The 18684-nt window shown below is 38.7% G+C and overlaps 1 protein-coding gene across 3 annotated transcripts in view; it reads right to left on the bottom strand.

Annotated features, from left to right (window-relative positions):
• The window catches only part of tty (tweety), a 61841-nt gene extending 45900 nt beyond the window's left edge, over window positions 1-15941 (bottom strand). For 2 of the 3 annotated variants that reach the window (XM_017899683.1, XM_017899679.1), the window contains exon 1: window positions 15886-15941. The gene's annotated coding sequence lies outside the window, so the exon portion shown is untranslated. Of the gene's footprint in view, window positions 1-2221; window positions 2268-15885 lie in introns of those variants that run through there. The other variant, XM_017899681.1, reaches the window with a different exon arrangement.
• Window positions 15942-18684: the final 2743 nt, after the last annotated feature.

The following is an 18684-nucleotide window of genomic DNA, read 5'->3' as shown; positions in this document are numbered from 1 at the left end:
CTTAAAACACATGTCTGACATGTTGACACGATTGCGGCTCTTTTGTCTACTCGAAACGAACAAATTGAGAAGCATTCTGTTTAACAAGGATGCAATTATGATCGGAATTAAAAAATTTTAAAAATCTCCAGATTTAAAAAAATGGCGGTGATTCGAAGTCGAAAGATCCATTTTCTATGGTCTTTTGTCACTTTAACCTCGAAGAAGAAATAGGAAATCAAGCTCGATTTCAATTATTCTAGGTCTGACGATGAGCAGACATACTGCTGAATATATTATCCAAATTCCAAGACAATCGGTTAACTATAAATCGAGCTATCGTGTCAACCTGTTTAACAAGTACGGTTTCGAGAAGAATCGTTTAAAGTTTCTCACAGAAATATTTAAGAATCTGATTGATTCCTCCTACTGTGTTATAATATTTCAGGGGTCCAGTTCAAGTGATGTCATGGTGGTCAGAGTGTCAGTGAGTGTTGAAACGTCAGTAATAAAGAAACAAAATTCGCATTGACCTAGTGCTCGGTCTTTTTAGGAATGATGAACAAACGCGACGGAATTGAATACGGAATTTTTGATAAAAATTTTGGAAATGCTCATTTCAGCTCACAGAAGATCCTCTATTGGGTTTAAAAACAGAGGAGATTCTCTCTACGAGACAGGAAGAAGAAAAAGCACGAGAGGATCGTACAGTGGATGGAGCAGGGTGGCGATTTTTCGGCCAGATGCCTCGGTGTGTCTTCTGCTGAAAACGCAGTGATTTACAACTCTGCCGAAGCCAAATGCAGCATGTGACCGTGTAAACAGAACTGCAGACCAGATGCCTGGGAACTTTTCTCTGGTCAGCCTTTCCTTTCCGCGCGGTTGCGACGCTTTCTATACATCTTCCGATGGTAGCGAAGAGGTTTTCGGTATTAGACGTTGGGGTCTTGCCAGTTGTTTTATATTTCATCGTGAGACTGTTTGCCCGTGTCGTATGGGGACCACGAGTAGGAGAGCATGGTACGGGACACATAACGTCGCGGATTAAGCCGATCGATGAGCCATCGCGTATGACGAATCACCGGGACGACTGCTTTCAAACGTCGATTGCTGGTCAGTCGTGTTTTGTCGGGGAAGAATGAAGCAGATATGAATATTCTGTGGGATACATACAGTTATGGTATAACTGTAAAGCGAGACGAAAAATGGTTTGAGAAAGGGGGTGAATGATTGCTTTGGCCAGGATTTTATGTGGGTACTAGAGGGTACTATGTGGGACTATGTGGGTACTATGTGGGTGGTTGGAAGGTTAATAGCTACCTTGGGGGTTATGATAGGGTTGTTTATGATGATTAACCATTGCTATGGAGGATGCATTATGCATAATACGGATAACAAAGTTTGGAAATCGAATGAGGCATTGTGGGTTGATATTTGTGGATTATTGGAAAGTAAAATATTTTGAAAGAGAAAATTAGAGGAAGAATTGTTCAATGGATGCAGCTATGTCGAAGATTCTAATATATACTCAATACTGTATTGAATATTACTTAATAATATTCACATATATTTATAATTATTATTAATATAATAATATTATATTAATAATACTGTATAAGCTGTAATATTGTAATAATATTATAATAGTTTGTATTATTAATAATAATTTATATTAATAATACAACTTATTACAATATCACTACAATAATACTTATGATTTAATAATACAATTTTACACTTAATCTACATAGATTAGTGATTCTACGTAGATTATTCTACTACTTATACTACGGGCAACACAGAAATCAGAATTTCAATCTCGACAAATCGAAATATTCGAGATCTCGTCAGCTCTACTCACACGGGTTCCATCTGACTAACCAGAAGGTCGACGTCGTATGGCCTACGTCACGGTCACTTACTGTGATTAAGTATCGCAGCGACAAAGTATGCGACATGGATGACAGGCTTCAGAACGTATTGCGTCGTATTATAATATATCGCAGATTAGAATGTTAATTTTAGCAGCAGGTAGAACTTCTATTTCCATAATTCAACTTCGAATAATATTTTCGCTCGCGACACTACGCTAATATTTTAACCACCCACCCGTAATACGTATTCAAATGCATCCAATTGTAATGTCCCCATAAATAACAACCTAATCAAAACGGTCTAACGAAGTATAATAAATAAATCACCGTCCAAAACGCGAGTCGATATTAATTCGAAAATTACTTACTCGGAGGTCTGCAACCGCGAATTGTCTGCAACCCACAGAGTCTAGCACGTGTTCTTAACCTCTAGGCCTACAACTTGGGTTCCTAAGGCGCGTGTCATGCTCAACAACACACTCGGTCACACGTCGAATCATTTCGACCGAACGCGGCGAAGGACAACACGTGACTGGCGAGTCGAGACTTGTCTCGAGAGAAAAACACGAACGAAAATTAACCAGAAGCCTAACCCGTGATGTTTACCTTGGATCCTGCCTGCAGACCACAGTGTTCGCGCACTCGTGTTTGGCCAGATCTCGCTACGAGTCTCACACGATATTGTAGGCGAAAATCTAACCCCTTGCGCTACGATTTAACCCTTTATCGGTCGTTAGTTACCTCTCACGTCACAGTAGTACTTTGTCGCTGCGGTCGCGCGTCACGTGGGAGGCGACAAGATGGCGGAGGTGGAAATTTTTCGCGTATTTACCGAGACTAGCTATAACCTAGTAAGAGTCACGTATAAAAAGCTAAAAAGGGTTAGATTTCGATGGCGCGTGCCATAATCAAGAGCAACGTCAATCACACGTCGAGGTATTTCAAGAATAGCACGTAACCGAGGCAGAACGATATCGGGAAAAATTATTCTCGAGAATGGCTAATGAAGATTATCGTTAAACGTCGCGGAAGCACGTGTAAATTACCATTTTTGCAGCTATACTGTGCCAACAATGGTAGTACAACCGAGAAGGGGGTGATTCTATGTGAGAAAATAATTCCTTCATGTAAAATCACCCCTTTCCCAGTTGTATTACAGTTGCTGGGACACCCTGTACAAATTGCTAGCTTTCTCGATAAAATAAACGCACAGGTATCTTATCTTCTTCCTCTATTGGAGGAATCAGTAGAGGAATCTAACACTACTGGTCGCGGACTATTTTACCACCCACACTAAATTTTTCTTAGAACAGTGCGAAAATTGTAAGAATATAAAATAAATATTACTAACCGAACTCTCGTTCGAGAAGCGTTGGAGTCCCGATGGCACGTGGCACTATGAACGGCAAAATCGGTCACACGTCGAGGCATTTCGTCCGAACGCGGCGAAGGATAACACGCAACTGAGGCAGGAAAACATTTCCGAAAATTAACCACGAGCCTGCCCGAGGCTGTCCATGTTTACATTCTTACGTTGCGACGTCTACCTGCAAACTACGGCTCTCGCACACTCGTGTTTGGAACGATCTCCTCACCTTATGCCTCACGGAATATTATAGGACACTATTGTAGGTTTCAAATATTCGAATATCTCATATTCCATTTTCATTGAATATTTGTAATTACTTCGCGTGAATTGCGTTGTAGAAACTCGAGTGATTAATCTTAATGTGGGTTAATTTTAATTGAAAAATATCTATAGATTTTTAATAATTGTCGAAATAAACAATTTAAAATTTTGTATCCATTATTTTTTGGGGTTTGAGTATTTTAGTGTTACCACGTTACATTTGTCAAGGATCCCACTCGATGTATCCAAAATGTCGTACCATTTTGCTCGTACAATGTATCGTAGTATATATGTAGGGGGCAATTGACCCCCATGGTCGTGAGAATTGAGAGGCGTGTAAAATTGTAAAATGTACGTTTGAGCGTAGATGTTATTCTAGATATGGCGTAGATGTAGCCTCGGGTAACCCCCGGGAGACCATTAAGTGTTACAATAAAGAGAGTATATCTTCAATAAAAAATGAAAAGATACGTATAAACTATATCTTTTCACCCATCGAATCATAAAATAAATAGAATACACCGGTTAACAAAACAAATCACAAAACTAATAGAATAACCTACCTAACCACATAACCTAACTTTATTCATTAATCAAAGTGTTAACCATACCCAGTAGCTAGCCATTTTGTAACTATTACTAAAGATAGTTAAGCTTCAATTATTACGATTGCCACCTGTTTGTATTTTTTTCCTATACTTATTCATCTTTTCGTAAAGATATTATATTTACTAGCACAATCCTAATAATCCTGTACAGTGTTCTATATCGTAACAATAAAATACAAAATAAAAGAAACATACGAATTTAGAGCGTACTATAATCGTGCAAGCATCGAGTGACGCATCGACAATTCAAATCCGGACAATTTTCCCGCCAATACCCTGCCTGCCTGCGCGTTCCTAACCTCAACCAAAGGGTCGCGAATTTCACCCCAGGGAAAATAGCGCGACACCGACAGGAAGACGAACGAGTTCGCGTTCGTTTATTCGTGAAAAGAAATCCGACGCTTTAACTTTAATATTACTCGCGTTTTATGGTAATTACTTTCCTCAGCGTCCATTACGTTCCAACGCCGGACGTTTGTTGCTAGATGCACGCGGATCATGCGCTCGCGCTCGCGCATTCCGGCCGCGGAGTAACGCTGTTTGCGCTACTTTCTGGCTCGTTTTTAATTATAAAAGTTTCCCTTTAGCCACCCTTTTCGCGCTACCCAGTTCACCGATCCCGTGCAACTTTTAAAATGCACTCACCGATGCGCGACTGCCTCGTTTCTCCTTCCAGAAAATAGCCTCGCATTTTATTTTATTTTCTCCATTTTTTTTTTCAACCTTCCTTATAACGGGCTACATGAATAGTCTTATGTATTTTTCCCTTCTTTTTCCCTCTTTCGTTCGTGACCCGTGTGTTCGAAATGCGTTCTGGTTTGGAATTTTGGACTTCCGCGAGCTTCATGAACTGAGTTTTAATGAGATTTTTTAAATGGAAATTCGAATCGGATTACGCAAATACTCTTAATTTCCACTATTGTTTTTTTTTTTTAATTTATAAAGCATATTTGGAATATATTTTGATTTAGTTTTTCAGATTTATTTCGAATTTTGTCGGCTGGGTCTCGGTGAAATTTTTAAAGCGAAAACTAGGGGTTACGTGAATATTGTTACGTCAACTATATTCGAAATATTTTTCTCAATTAAAATTTTTGGGTTCCTTCAAAATTTCGCTAGCTGAATCTTAATTGAATTTTGGAAATGAAGTAGGATTTTGTAAATACTTTTACGTTTCTATTTTTCCATATTTCGTTGATTTTTTTGAAATTTGCATTGCAAGAGTGTAGTTTATGCTTTAGTGGAAATTTGAAAATATAAAACTGTATCGTATTTTTCGCTAGGTTTCTCGTAACGCGTTCCTTTTATCAACGATAGCGGGAACACGTATTCTTTCGAGTTTTTGCGTGTCTTTTCAATTTCGTATGCACATAGACCGCGATTCAATGGGACCTCTGAAACGAAAGGTGATACGGTTGCCTAATTCGCAGGCTTCTATTAAATTTTTGAATTCTCAGTGAAGCAATTAACCCCGGGACCACCGACCCGTGATACGTGTCTGAATACTGCATATATAGATTACAGTAATTAGAGTGTTATGACGAAAATAATAACACGGAATAAACTGAATGTTGCATACGTAGATAACGCTAATTAGAGGGTTATGACGAAAATAATAATATATAATAACATTAATATCCTACATATAGACAATAGTAATTAAACCTCTACAACGGGAATAATTAGATGCGCATAATCGCGTTTCCATGCGAATAAAGAGTATTAATTTGGTCAAAAGCAGCTGCACGTTTTCAATAATTCCACGAGCAAAAAACCCGAAACCGGTCATTTTCACTGGTTTAGTAGTTCTAACATTAAAATCATGCTTGATTGTTCGCCAATGATCCGTGACAACGACACGTGCATGTGCTTTCGACTATTAATCAGAGACACGTCAGTATTCGTTTGTCAGTTGGCCTGCGTCGAAGCTAACTGCGATAATGGAATTGGAATTCACGAAGAACATGATTCACAGGGAAAAATCTAAAGCTAAGGTCTCAGACGAAGTCTCGAAGTCATTAGCCATACGTCTGTCAAGGTGTTAGGTCTAATGAAATTTTTAACTCGCCGAGTTTCAGACACCCGAGGTACATAGCGTTTCGAAATTCGCAGGAGCTCTGATTCCCGTGTTTGTCATAACTAACCCGCTCTAAAAATTCTGAAATTTCAAATCTAAAAGTCTAAAAATTGCTTGAAACGCGGCGAGGTAGCCTAGACTTCCTTAAATAGCAAAGACACCTCTATTAGCTCCGTTCAGTTCGTTCAATAATTCCAAGAGAACGGGATTTCTTGGTGCTCGAGGTGGAAGAAACGTAGCAACTTATCGATCAACGTGGAATTTTTATTGGACGTTTAGACACGATCCTATATTGAAAGTTTCTCTCAGAAGACATTCGTGTAAAATTCGAGCCACCTACTAGGACATGGGATTAGCAAACTTCGCTGCACCTGAGGTGATTCGAGAATAATCAGCTTTGCGATGGTCAATCTATTTCAGAGGGTGAACCTAATTGATATTTAGATTAAGCACATTGAATTTAGCTCCCTGCTCGTGAAGATACTCGATAGCATCTGAACATTAAAACACGCTGTCTTCCTAAAATCGTTGGTACATGGATGATCAAAAGAGGATCCGCAGAAGTTGTTCCTTTTGAGTCATTGAGACATCATTGGCTGAAAAATTTTACGTTGTAAGTATGCTTATTAGTAGAAGAGTTGTTAGTTGATATAGTATACTTATTACTTATATATAATTATAGTACTATTTATCATTGACCAAAGCATAGAGTTGATGCAGACTTTATCACTGACTCAAGCTTAGATTTGAGGTAGACTGGTTAAATGACACAAATAATGAGGTTCACGACTTTCAGTAATAGTTTCACATTGAGTATGACAATATATAAATTAGAATCCGCCATTTCAAATATTAAAAAGTAAATCTAGAACCATGATAAGTAATATAGGGAACCAGTAACTATTCTAAACTTGGTTACATTCGTATAAAGATTCATATTAACTGTTTGTCAATAGGCCTGACTCTGATAAGGAGAGTGCAGGTCCTCCTGGTGCATGGATTTAGTTGAAACCTTGCAGATTTGTAGATTTTTTGAAGTAAATCTGTAATTAAGGCAATAATGGAACTCTAATCATAAATATCTCTACTCTAATTGACTAGTTATCCTTATAATGATATATTTTCTTGAACTGGGTGACTGAATCTACAAACCTGCAAAGTTTCAATTAAATCTACAACCCGAAAGACTTGCACTCTCCTGATCAGAGTTAGGCCTATAGACAAACAGTTAATAGGAATCATGTTCAATATAAAATTCCTCTGCCAATAATGTCTCATTATCATCTTTAATTTGCCACAGAATTTGCCCCAAGATACTCTGTTCTTCATCCACTCATCGCCAATCCTTCTAAATCCATCTCGATCATCCTCTTCATAGACGAAAATAAACCTAATCTCTCGACCTTTCTTTTCTCTCGTGAAACAGCCACATCACGCTCTGACACCAGAGAATCTCTTTTTTGAGCCTCTCGCTTCAGCCCGGGACACTCTACTTCCTATCTCGATTTATCGTTTGCATATTCATTTCCACGATCCTCTGACCAAGAAGATGAACAGGCGCGTTAATAAGCGGCGTCGTTTAAGCTCAAGTTACTCGAATAATCAGCGTAACGTGTCGAAGGCGGCGGACAATTGCCGTGTCCGGGGGATAATTTATTTGTGCCCCCTTTCGTCGGGGTAATTTTTCTTTTCATCAAGCCACGTGGAAGATAAAGAGTGGGAGAGACGGAGATGCTACACCCGGGGCGCTTCTGCATAGTTTGCCTTGCAATTCTACCGCTAAAAAGTCCCTAGCATGGCCTGCTTCTCGTCTCGTCTCATCTCTTCTCGCGACTTCGAGGCCCGAAGCGTTTGCTCGGAAAATTCAACCTCTGAAAAGGAACGCCGTCGTCGCGGAAAACCATATTTCGCGATGTTAATTCAAAGATAATTTGCCACGGAAACCGGCTGAAACTTGCTTCTTCCGGCTTGTTCTTTATATTTAAATGATTACAAGACGCATTCAGATGCGACTTTTCATGTTTCTTCGTGGTCATGGGTCGCTTTTAAGAATCTCCCTTTGTCCCTCAGCTTTCCAATGCAATTCGAGAAGACGAACAAAAAGATGCAGTCGCTTTTGGATCACCTGGACTCCTTTTCAGCCAAAATTTCCGAACTTTAATTCAAAAAACGTTGTCCTAATGCTGACACTCTTCTTTTCTTATGAAATAGATTCATCGTGCAATATAGATTTTCGAATCTAGATCACTGGTTAGTCCTAATCTAGTATTTCGACCACAATTTTGGAACTTTTAATTCAGACAACGTTGTCCTGAAGTTGACACTCTTCTTATGTTATGAAATAAATTCATCGTGCAATATAGATCACTGGATTTCGAATCTAGATCACTGGTTAGTCCTAATCTAGTATTTCGACCACAATTTTGGGAATTTTTAATTCAGAAAACGTTGTCCCAATGCTGACACTCTTCTTCTGTTACGAAATAGATGCACGAAATATAGATTTTCGAATCTAGATCACTGGTTAGTCCTAATCTTGGAGTCCCGAACCCTGTCTGATAAAATATCAAGAAAGACACAAGTGTGTGTTGATTAATTACGATTTTGAATAAATTAAGTATTAACAACGAGTGTTTATCGAGTTACACCTACATTATCGTCCACATCCTCAGAAAATCTTGTTACGACATCCATCTAGAATAGATTAGATTGGTCTTCTATCAGTGTTTCGAGATAGATCAAGATGTCCACTTAGAGTGTTGGTTGAAGCGATTCGAGCTTGCATTGGATCCAGCGTGTTTATCAACTGATAAAGCGCTCGAGATCTTGAAAGCTTTAATGTGTTCCGTGCTTTGGTTGTTTAATTAAGATTTCACAGTGAGTCTGAGCCTGCAATGGTAGTACCTGAAGACTATAGACAACGTTTTATGTTCTCAGGCTCTCAGAAGAAAGTGCTCATCAAATAGTAGGCAAGAATAAACCTAACCTTTCTACTTCTTACCTAATACTTCATTTTACCAAAAAAATCGTGTCTTCTTAAGAAATTATAATTCTCAATTATAATTATTACAGATTTTCAGGGAACGCTAAACGGTACAAGAATCACCCATGGGTATTACATATTAAAATTCGCGTTGAACATTGTAATCATTCCCAAAACCTAGCTTCGTGCTGCTGAATTATTTCAGAGGAGACTCGGTACGAAGTTTGCACGCGATATAACGCGAGAGCGAATCACAAGAAAGATAATCCTCGTGCAGGAACACTGGCGAGTGAATAATTCGGGCGGAACTCGATGGCAGACGCCGTCAAAGAGAATAAATCGGTGGTCGATAACTCGCTGGACGAAGTCCGAAATTAAGTTGCTTCCAGTGAGAAATTTCATACAGGAATTACGTTGCAGTGGTACGGCTAGGAAGAAGCACATCTTTCTGTTATTCGGCCTGTTCGTGTGTATTCCTCGGTGCAGGCCAGAGCGAGCTTCCTTTTGTCGTGGCAAGCCGTGTTTCGCCCTCAGCGTTTTCCCTTTGCTCTGGATTAACAGCGGTTCTAAGGGACTCTTTATTCCTTCGGGATTAGCCGCTATCCGGTTCTAAATTCGAAAACGTTTACGTAATTTCGTTCTGCTAGGGTTATTGCCTCGTAGTTGCCCGATAAGCAGAAGAGAAAGCATCGAAAGAAGTTATCTTGGCGAGCTGGTTCCCCGACCAGTCCGCTGACTCCGTTGAACGAAAGTGATTTTTGGTTTCTGTTTGGCTAACTGTTTCCCAGTTGACATCGTGGAATCTCATTCACGGGCTCGTCATCCGCTTAATGCCCTATCGGAGAACGTATTCGTTATTAAAATATATTACACGCGATATTTCATATCGTAATAGAGGTTTTATAGTGCCTAACCTGTTTCCAGAGCATCCTTTTTCACGCGAACACTTCCTCGTGACTGGTAGCCTGACTAGAATTTATCGATCACGCTCCTGCTTTTTTCATTTTCGCAATTATATCCATTTCCCGTTGCTCGTTGCTACTTTCCACGAGGAACTGATTTCTGTAGGTTTGCAAGCTGATAGGAACGTGCGCTCGGTCGTCATGCGATGCTGTGATCAGAGCGTGAGGCCATCCACTTCGGATCTTCCATCCTTTTATTTCTAATCTAGGTGCTTATTGTTGATTTCCACGTTTTGTATTATTTTAGATGTCAGCCTACTGTTTCTTCTTTTTATTCCTGCGTCAGGTGCTCACTGCTGGATTCCAGGTTTAGATTGTTTTAGGTGGCATTCTCTATTAATTTTCTAATTAATTAATTCTCTATTAGGTACGTGCTGTTGGTTCTCACGTTTCCCTGTTTGTGTCCACGTTTTAGATTATTTTGGATGACAGGCTAATTTGATTTTTCTACTTCTCTATTAGAGGTACTTGCTCTTGCGTTCAAGGTTTCAGATTATTTTAGACAGGCTAACTTTCTCAGTGTCCACGTTAAATCCTGATCCAACTGGGACGGTAAATATATACCGACTGTGAGTGTTCCCCAAGAGTTGAAAATAATAAAGCAACCCCAAGACGACTTAATTTAAATAATCTAAACAGTCCGCCTCGAGTACCGAAAACGAAAGATACATCCTCGAGACTACCCATGCTCCCACTCGCAGCAGCCATAAGACCAAGCACTTGATAAATTCGTACCACGGTTCTTTCGAGTTAGCCCAACTTCCAGGCATAACAAGCTAAATAATTGAGCTCTCGTCTCGGCTCGATAACGAGAGTTTTGTCAATCCCCAAACCCGAGCACTCCCGTCCACCAGGGAGCACTAGCTACCTTAAATACCCGATACATCCAGCACAATGATCCCCAATCGACGTGTTCGAATTTCAACTTTCTTCCCTCTTTTCGCTCCTTCTTCTTCTTTAAACAACGTCTGTGTCCCCAGACGGAGCATATGCGTGACACGTCCAGCACACACACTGGAACCGAGTCCGCTCAAATGGGATCTCAGATTTCCAGGCGCGTTTTCAAGGGTGAAGAAGCAGGCCGACAGGCGAATAACGGGCACCAGGAAGACTTCCACTCGGTCAGAGCAGACTGTCGATAGCTTTTGTCTGCAAACGTCGGCTTTTTCTGCATTCCGTCGAGGCCTGAATAGATCGGCCTCTCACCTTGCATACCGATCGTTTGTTTAAGCCTGAAGATGCGTCGTAGCCACCGGCACTCGCCAGCTTGACGTATATATAGCGATGCATCGCTGCATTCCAATGAGCCACTCGGCCGTATTGCCGATTCAATAACGCTTCCGTTCGATTCAGCCGCGAAACACGCGTGCTCCGCGAGAACGTGGTCGCGTGTCACGCGGAAACCTCCACTTCTCTAGACGGCCGCCGATCTAGAGCGCGCTGCAGTCGGCGGGGGCCCCGACACGCGCTGCATCTTGGGACCGCTGGGAATTTTCGCGCAATGCGTTCCCCATTTCGGTTGCGAAATGATTGCTTCTTCGGCGAATGAGAATCGGCGATTTTATAATTAATTTGGCCAGTTGTTGTAACCAGGCGCGTTGCCGCACATTGTATGTTAATAATTATGGTTAACACGTTCGGCTGTATCCGGTGACCTGTGATAGTTACCGGAAGAAAAGTTTCGTTAAGGAGCTAGAGGTATAGAGAGTTATTGTTTTAACACTGTGAGCGTGTAAGCATCAAAGGATCGAATCAACCGCTATTTAATGTGATTTTTAACACGGTGATTGATGTGGAGGCCATTCACGAGCGGTACTCGTTTTACCAGTGGCGTAGACATTTTATGAATTAAATTATTGACCGAGGTATTGGTCTGGATGTGAATTAAATTGTTAATTTATTAAGCAAATATCGGCAGATCGAATCAATCGCTATAAATATAAAATAATTTTGCATCTAGAGCAACATATAAGCCTTGGAAATGTGTGAGTAAAATAAAAAAAAAGTAAAAAAAAAGATTGTTAAACTAATTAATAATGAAATTAATTCAATAAGATTATATTTATCTAATGTCTGCCGTTATTAATTTAAATAAACTTTGTTTGCAGAATTTTCAATGTAACTTGTTATAATTGGTCTTAGCGTATATTAAAATAATTTTATTTCCGACATAATTATATTTGCTCATTTTATTACGACGAGCTGCAATAAACCGAAACATTCATCCTGACGCCATGGTGAAGTTTCACAGTTACGTAAAATTAATCCAACAGGTAACGCGTATCTGTATTTTAACAGTATATAAAAATGAATTAATTTCGTAACGGCGCCATGATCACCGATGGCTAACTTCACGGTGTAGATTACACACCGAACACAATTCGTAACTCGCTTGTTGATTCCGAGTCGAGCGCGTATTATGATGACTTGGCGCGTGATTTGAATTCATTAGACGTAAAGGGTGCACTAAGGGTAGTCGTAGCTATTGATTGGCCCAATTATTTCCAGCGAGTTAGAAACGCGGTGCGTCGAGTTTTAAACTCGATAACCGTTTTCTTGCTTTGTTTGATAAACTTTTGTTCCAGTTCAAAAGACCTATTTGATTGCACGAACGATTATCGATTGCCTTAATTGTTAATAGTATTCAGTATACATTATGTATTAATATTTCCTGACATTAACGTTGCGAGATTTATCATCGACGAAAGACACTTAATTAAAATTGAATTTAATATGACACGCTGAACGCGAGTATTCATAACCTAATGAATTTATATTTGACACCACGTTAACAAGATACACGTTAAGGTGTAATGAATACATTATCCTAACCTAATAGTAATGCAACTGTAATCGGGAGCATTAACCGTCCTTCGAATTAAATAAGTTATCAAATGATTACCTAGAAACTGTTAAACGACCAAAATAATCAACCGCAGGTATGTTTAACCATTATTTGTAATTTAAATGACGTAACAAAAACAAATTCATTGGTTATTTGACCAGTTAATTACCCTTACCCGTTATTCAACAGGAGGCCATCTCTAATGCACGTATCCCTGTCACGGTCAAACTGGCTGCGGCGTGCGCAACAACCAAAGAGTTACTTTCCTGTCGAAAATACAGATTTTCCGCGAAGCACGGTCGATAAGTTCGAATTCACTGCACGCCTCGAGACTAACCTTTCGCGCGCTGCTTAACGAAATAATACCGTCGCGTTCCAGTTTCATTGAAACTGACACCACTTTCAGTTGCTTATTATTGATTCGGGACATCTCGATAGCTTCTACGCGTCAAATATAAACGAACAGAGAATTTTTGTCACGTACGAACACACACGCGAGCATATATACTTTTTCATAACAATACAAACCTCCGGGTACACGAGGTACTTTTAATCATTGTGGGAATAAAAATTCGCGAAATGTAAAAATAACGAATCGAAACGTTAGTACGTTACTAATGCAGTATATACACACTTTGTGTACGTTTCTTTTCCTTCCTTTTTCCCACTGTTTGCTAACCTACCTCGACGAGGATATACGAGGATAAAATTTCACGTGAGAGCCATGACCGTTGAAGTATTTCGTGCTTCGTTCTTCGTTTCAGTGTATCGACTGCTTCGCGCCAACTTTCAGTGGTTTTAAGAACGTAACTTTTATCACGAATCGATTGCTACTCGCGTTCTCGCGACTCATAGCATTCGTGCCTTGGGCAACGTCGAGGTTAGTAACGTCGTGTGATCTCGGTTGCCGTGGCAACGGAAAAAAAACGCGCGAGTAACACTTGTGCAGCCCTCTTACGAAACAATAGTTTTGCCAAGCGTTTTAAGAAATACGCCGGATGCTCGGACAAAGAAATGTGCGACTAGAATACCGCTCGCGTGTATAGGTTTAACACGCATGAATAGTGTAGATCATAGATGAGTCACAGGACGATACACAGATGGTACACGCAACAGCTAGGTCGTAAGGACGACTACGGGCGCGTTTAAAATAACAGTTGTACCCCATAACCTATAAACACGAAATATAACAGTATTTCCTATTTTGTTACATTGCTTGCGTATGAACCTGTACATACATTAAAAAAAAAATTACGAGGTGAAATAAATAATTCGATTTACAAAATTTATACTAGATATACGTAAAGTATAATACGAAATTCGACGATGTTTACATTCGAATAGGCAGCGTGTATATACGCGTGTATTTAAAAAAATTTTCGCGATATGAAATATGACTGTTCGTTGAACCGATAAATAGGTTAGGATATTAAAATTTCTCATTACGTAAAAAGTCACCAACTCGACGAAACCTATTCTAATCTGACAGCCTCGCGCGCTGCGGTTCTTCGGTTCCCACAATCGGTCGAGCGTATTATGACTATCCTGTTGTCGGTCACCTTACCGCTTCCAGAAACGAAAAGATGTCGGATTCGTTCGATACGAGAATAACCGGATATTTGAGCGACCGGTAGCTAAATACGCCTAACTTGTCCACTTTCAACTTCGTTAGTGTCGACATAAAAAAAGAAATATTCCCGTTAAAAATTCAGCCGGGAATATCAGACATACGGTAAAGAGGTTATGTCGGTGGAAAGAGAATTTGCTTCACGTTATTGCGCGCTGTCACGTTACGTTTACTACCGTCAAATATGAATATTTTTTTCCATCAGATTAAGAGGTATCACGAGAGGAATTGTTTTTATGCGCGTTCACTGACGTTCAAAATAACTCGATGTTTATCGTTGAATCTAAATGGACTTTTGGCGGTCAAAGTGAGTTTTGAATATTTTGTATGGGAAAAATTATTTATAACCTATCTTTTAACCACCGAGTTGAAAAAATTTTTGTTTCTTTCTAATGACGTACGACGTATACCATTATAAATATATTGATAGATTTTTGTGACTTCAATTAACAATTATGTTAAATTAGAATTAAAATCTAATTTTATTGCAGTGAAATTACTATTTCTTTTCTTCTAAATGACAAAGATGGTAGGTACCTGTAATATCCTCTACGTACCGTATTTATGTCAGATACAATAGGACTACGTGACAAGTCTCATTATTATAATTCGAGGTACGCGAAATGCCAGACGCCGAATCTCCCCTTTTGAATATCTTTGCTGCACTTACTTGTCATTCTCACGCGTTTCTTTTCAGCATCGGCTGCCGGCGCGCTCGCCTCGAGAGAGGGTGCGTTTCACGAGGTGCCCGCATAGCGCGGCGCGTACTTCTCGATTTCTTTGAATTTTTCTGTAGCTACACCGAAAATCCACCCTCGCTCTTAGGGAGCATGCACGCAGACACGTAACACAACGACACCACGAGAGACAAGCGTGGAAAGAGGCATACACACCCGCATGCGATCCCGTGCAAACCGTAACCTTACACGAACGTCGCGCCAAGTGTGTACTGTGTATCGATCCCGAGAGTACACACGAAGACGGCTCTGAGCGCCACCACGTTCTCTCTGTCTCTCTTATCTCGTGGGAGAGGCGCTGTCTCTTGTTGTTGCTTTCGTTAGAACGCCGACGGTTACTTAGACTCGGTACGTATTTCGAGCGTGAGCAAAGAAATCATTGAAACTCGATCGCGCACGACATTCTCTGTCTCCATGCAACGTCGGTTAACAACGAGAACAAGGACGGTTTTCGTACGAGGATTCGCCGGCTTCGTGCATCAGTTATGATTGTGAAACAATTTCGAAGTATACGTTCTGTTGTTACGTATTTCGTTGTATAGTAAGAGAAAAAGTTTTCTTACCTTAATTTTCAGTGAATAATCTGAACACTGACACACAACGGTACAACACGCACTCCACACTCGACGAAGGTCCGAGCTCGACTGAAAGCCTCCGCGGAGTGGGGTGGCGCTACGGCCAATCCCAACGTACTAGCACGCAATTCCATCTTCCTCCTAAGACGTATGTACAGTTCGCTCCAGCGAATTGTTTCGCTCGAGGTAAATATCAGCGAGAGAAGACTCCTGCTGCTCGGCACACTGTTCGATTAAACGCCTAATGACATTGTTCACTATCACTAACCCTAGTCAAGCTTCCAATCGTATCGACATGTCGAATAGGAGGAACTTCGTGGTACAGCGCTATATTGAAACGATTTATTTGAGCAGACCGTAATATCGGAACCACTTGAGTCTCTTTGCTCTACTATGCAAGGAATATGTTATGAATTTCGATGTATTATGAACAGCGATACGTTTTATGGCTTATATTTATGGATTGTTATATTTGTTCATATACAATAAACGTGCAGAGTGTGCTGTATTTATAAGCTCTATATGTTATTGACATTGAGGTAAGATATGAAACGAATCGAGATTTAAAATATTAATAGCAGAAATTAAATTTTCGATTATTTGAAAATAAAACCTGATATTACGGTTTGTCTTCTGTTTCTTTTATTTAAAATGTTGACTGTGGCGTAATATACGAATCGACAATTTATATGCGCACATGATTATATTTCACGTTGGTCACATTAAGTTGTTGTTTTGAAAAATGCTACTAGATAAGTCAAATTAGATTCTGTCATTAAATAACGAAATAATAGACATAGTGATATAAATAATTGTTTCTCACTTTATCACATCAAGTGTCACAATTAAAGCTAATGATAACTAAATTTACTAATTGATATATTATGTGAAAAAATGAAACGCAATGTGAAGATACGAAAAAAATTCGGGAGGAAGCATTATTTATTTTTGTATGCTATTATAAATTTTCTTTTTATTAAATAATTACAGATGAATTTTTGATATCAATGTGATTATCTTAAATTATCAACTGTCAATAATAATTACCTACCGACAGTTGATGAATGAAAAATCTATTAGAATATAAAATTTTATAAGATAGAATGACATTAAGTTCATATAAGTAGAAAATGTGGCATTACTTTATATATACAAAAAAATTGGAAAATTAAAAAGAAATGTAAACATCATTTCTTCCTGCATCGAATGATAGTGACACACGTAATTTTCGGTCAACACTTATATAAACACTCCCCACCACCGTATCAATCGACTAACGCGCCCCACCACAAAAATGGACGAAACGAATGGCGCGAATTACAAATTTCGATACGGAATGATGCGACTACTACAAATATTTAATTTTCAATACTTTATATATTTTTAGTACAAATTGTATTATTTTATTCTTATATTATTAATGGCATATTTATTATTTAAAGTGACAAATTCTATAACAAAATAAAGACTATAGTTTTATTCAATAATAAAAGAAGTCAAGGGATAGGATGTCGGCATATTTTTAAAATTAACACATGTTTTATAATCGAATTTTAATGTAAATAATAATCAAATACATAATTGTTTTCTTTAAATTACTATATTCCAAATACTTTATGTATGAATATTACTTTTTATTGACAAATCTCTGTATATTACGATTTCTTTTATCACTAATTATTTATAAACTTTTTACAGTAGATTTGAATAATAATATTATACAATGTTTCGTTCTGAATTAAAATCTTTTTTCTCATCTATACGATCTACACTCTATGATCCATGACATGGTGTGATTAAAATAAAATCAAGTGAACGTGATATTCATTCTTTTGCAAGTTTCACCTTCGATATTACGTTGATATAACAAATTATCGTGTATTTTGCAAGCTACAATAAAATATATTAGACTAGTGTACAATTGGTCGATATTTTCTTTTCACATTAAAATTTTTTAAATGATGCAAGGGAACTTCCCACGCGTGCTCTTGGAAAATTATAAAAAGCGTGGCACTTAATTTCTATTATTAAACGTAACAAGCTTCAACAATAGTTACTTCAAAAAACGCGAAGTATTTAGAATCATAGATCAAAGCTGACACAATTCAGCGTGCACAAGTGGAATGACGTTTCTTTATCTATATACACATTCTCTAATTTATTTCAACAAAAACAGCAGCGATAGTATGAATAATTAATAACGTATCCCTCAGTCGATCAACGTGAATGCGCAAAAAATTCTAAAATCATAAAATAATAAACGGGTAGCGACTTTCCCTTGCTTCTCCTTTATTTTACACATTCTACACATTCGTCCTACCGTTTACAGTTTATTAAGTGCCACGAAGGGAACTTTTTATCTTTAACGATACTCGGTCATGTGACAGAACATATATAGAAATATCATTTACTTTCTTGCTACAACTTAAATTATTTATATGTAATTGATTGACCATCAATTCGCAAGACACCAAAGCCCTTTCAATTGTTACATTTAAAAAGGATAATCCTTTCAGATGACCGAGCATAAAAATATATGAATTTTCGTTGAGTATTATATACCTTCGGGACCATCATGGCACTTGATTTGGCCTAACTTTGCCACAGGAACCAATTTACGTACAAACACCGTTAAAACGAGTATACGACAGTATACCACACGCTGTTTTTTCCACAATCGAACGCTTTTCTTCATACAATTAACACTGAATTCGACACTAATTGCATTTACAATTCGTCACATACAATCTTTATTCGCTACCCCCCGTCCACGGTACGTGTGACTAG

The sequence above is a fragment of the Eufriesea mexicana genome, unplaced genomic scaffold, assembly GCF_001483705.2.
Source record: "Eufriesea mexicana isolate 0111107269 unplaced genomic scaffold, ASM148370v2 scaffold925, whole genome shotgun sequence".
Lineage (NCBI taxonomy): Eukaryota > Metazoa > Arthropoda > Insecta > Hymenoptera > Apidae > Eufriesea > Eufriesea mexicana.
This window is presented reverse-complemented; position numbering and strand designations above follow the sequence as displayed.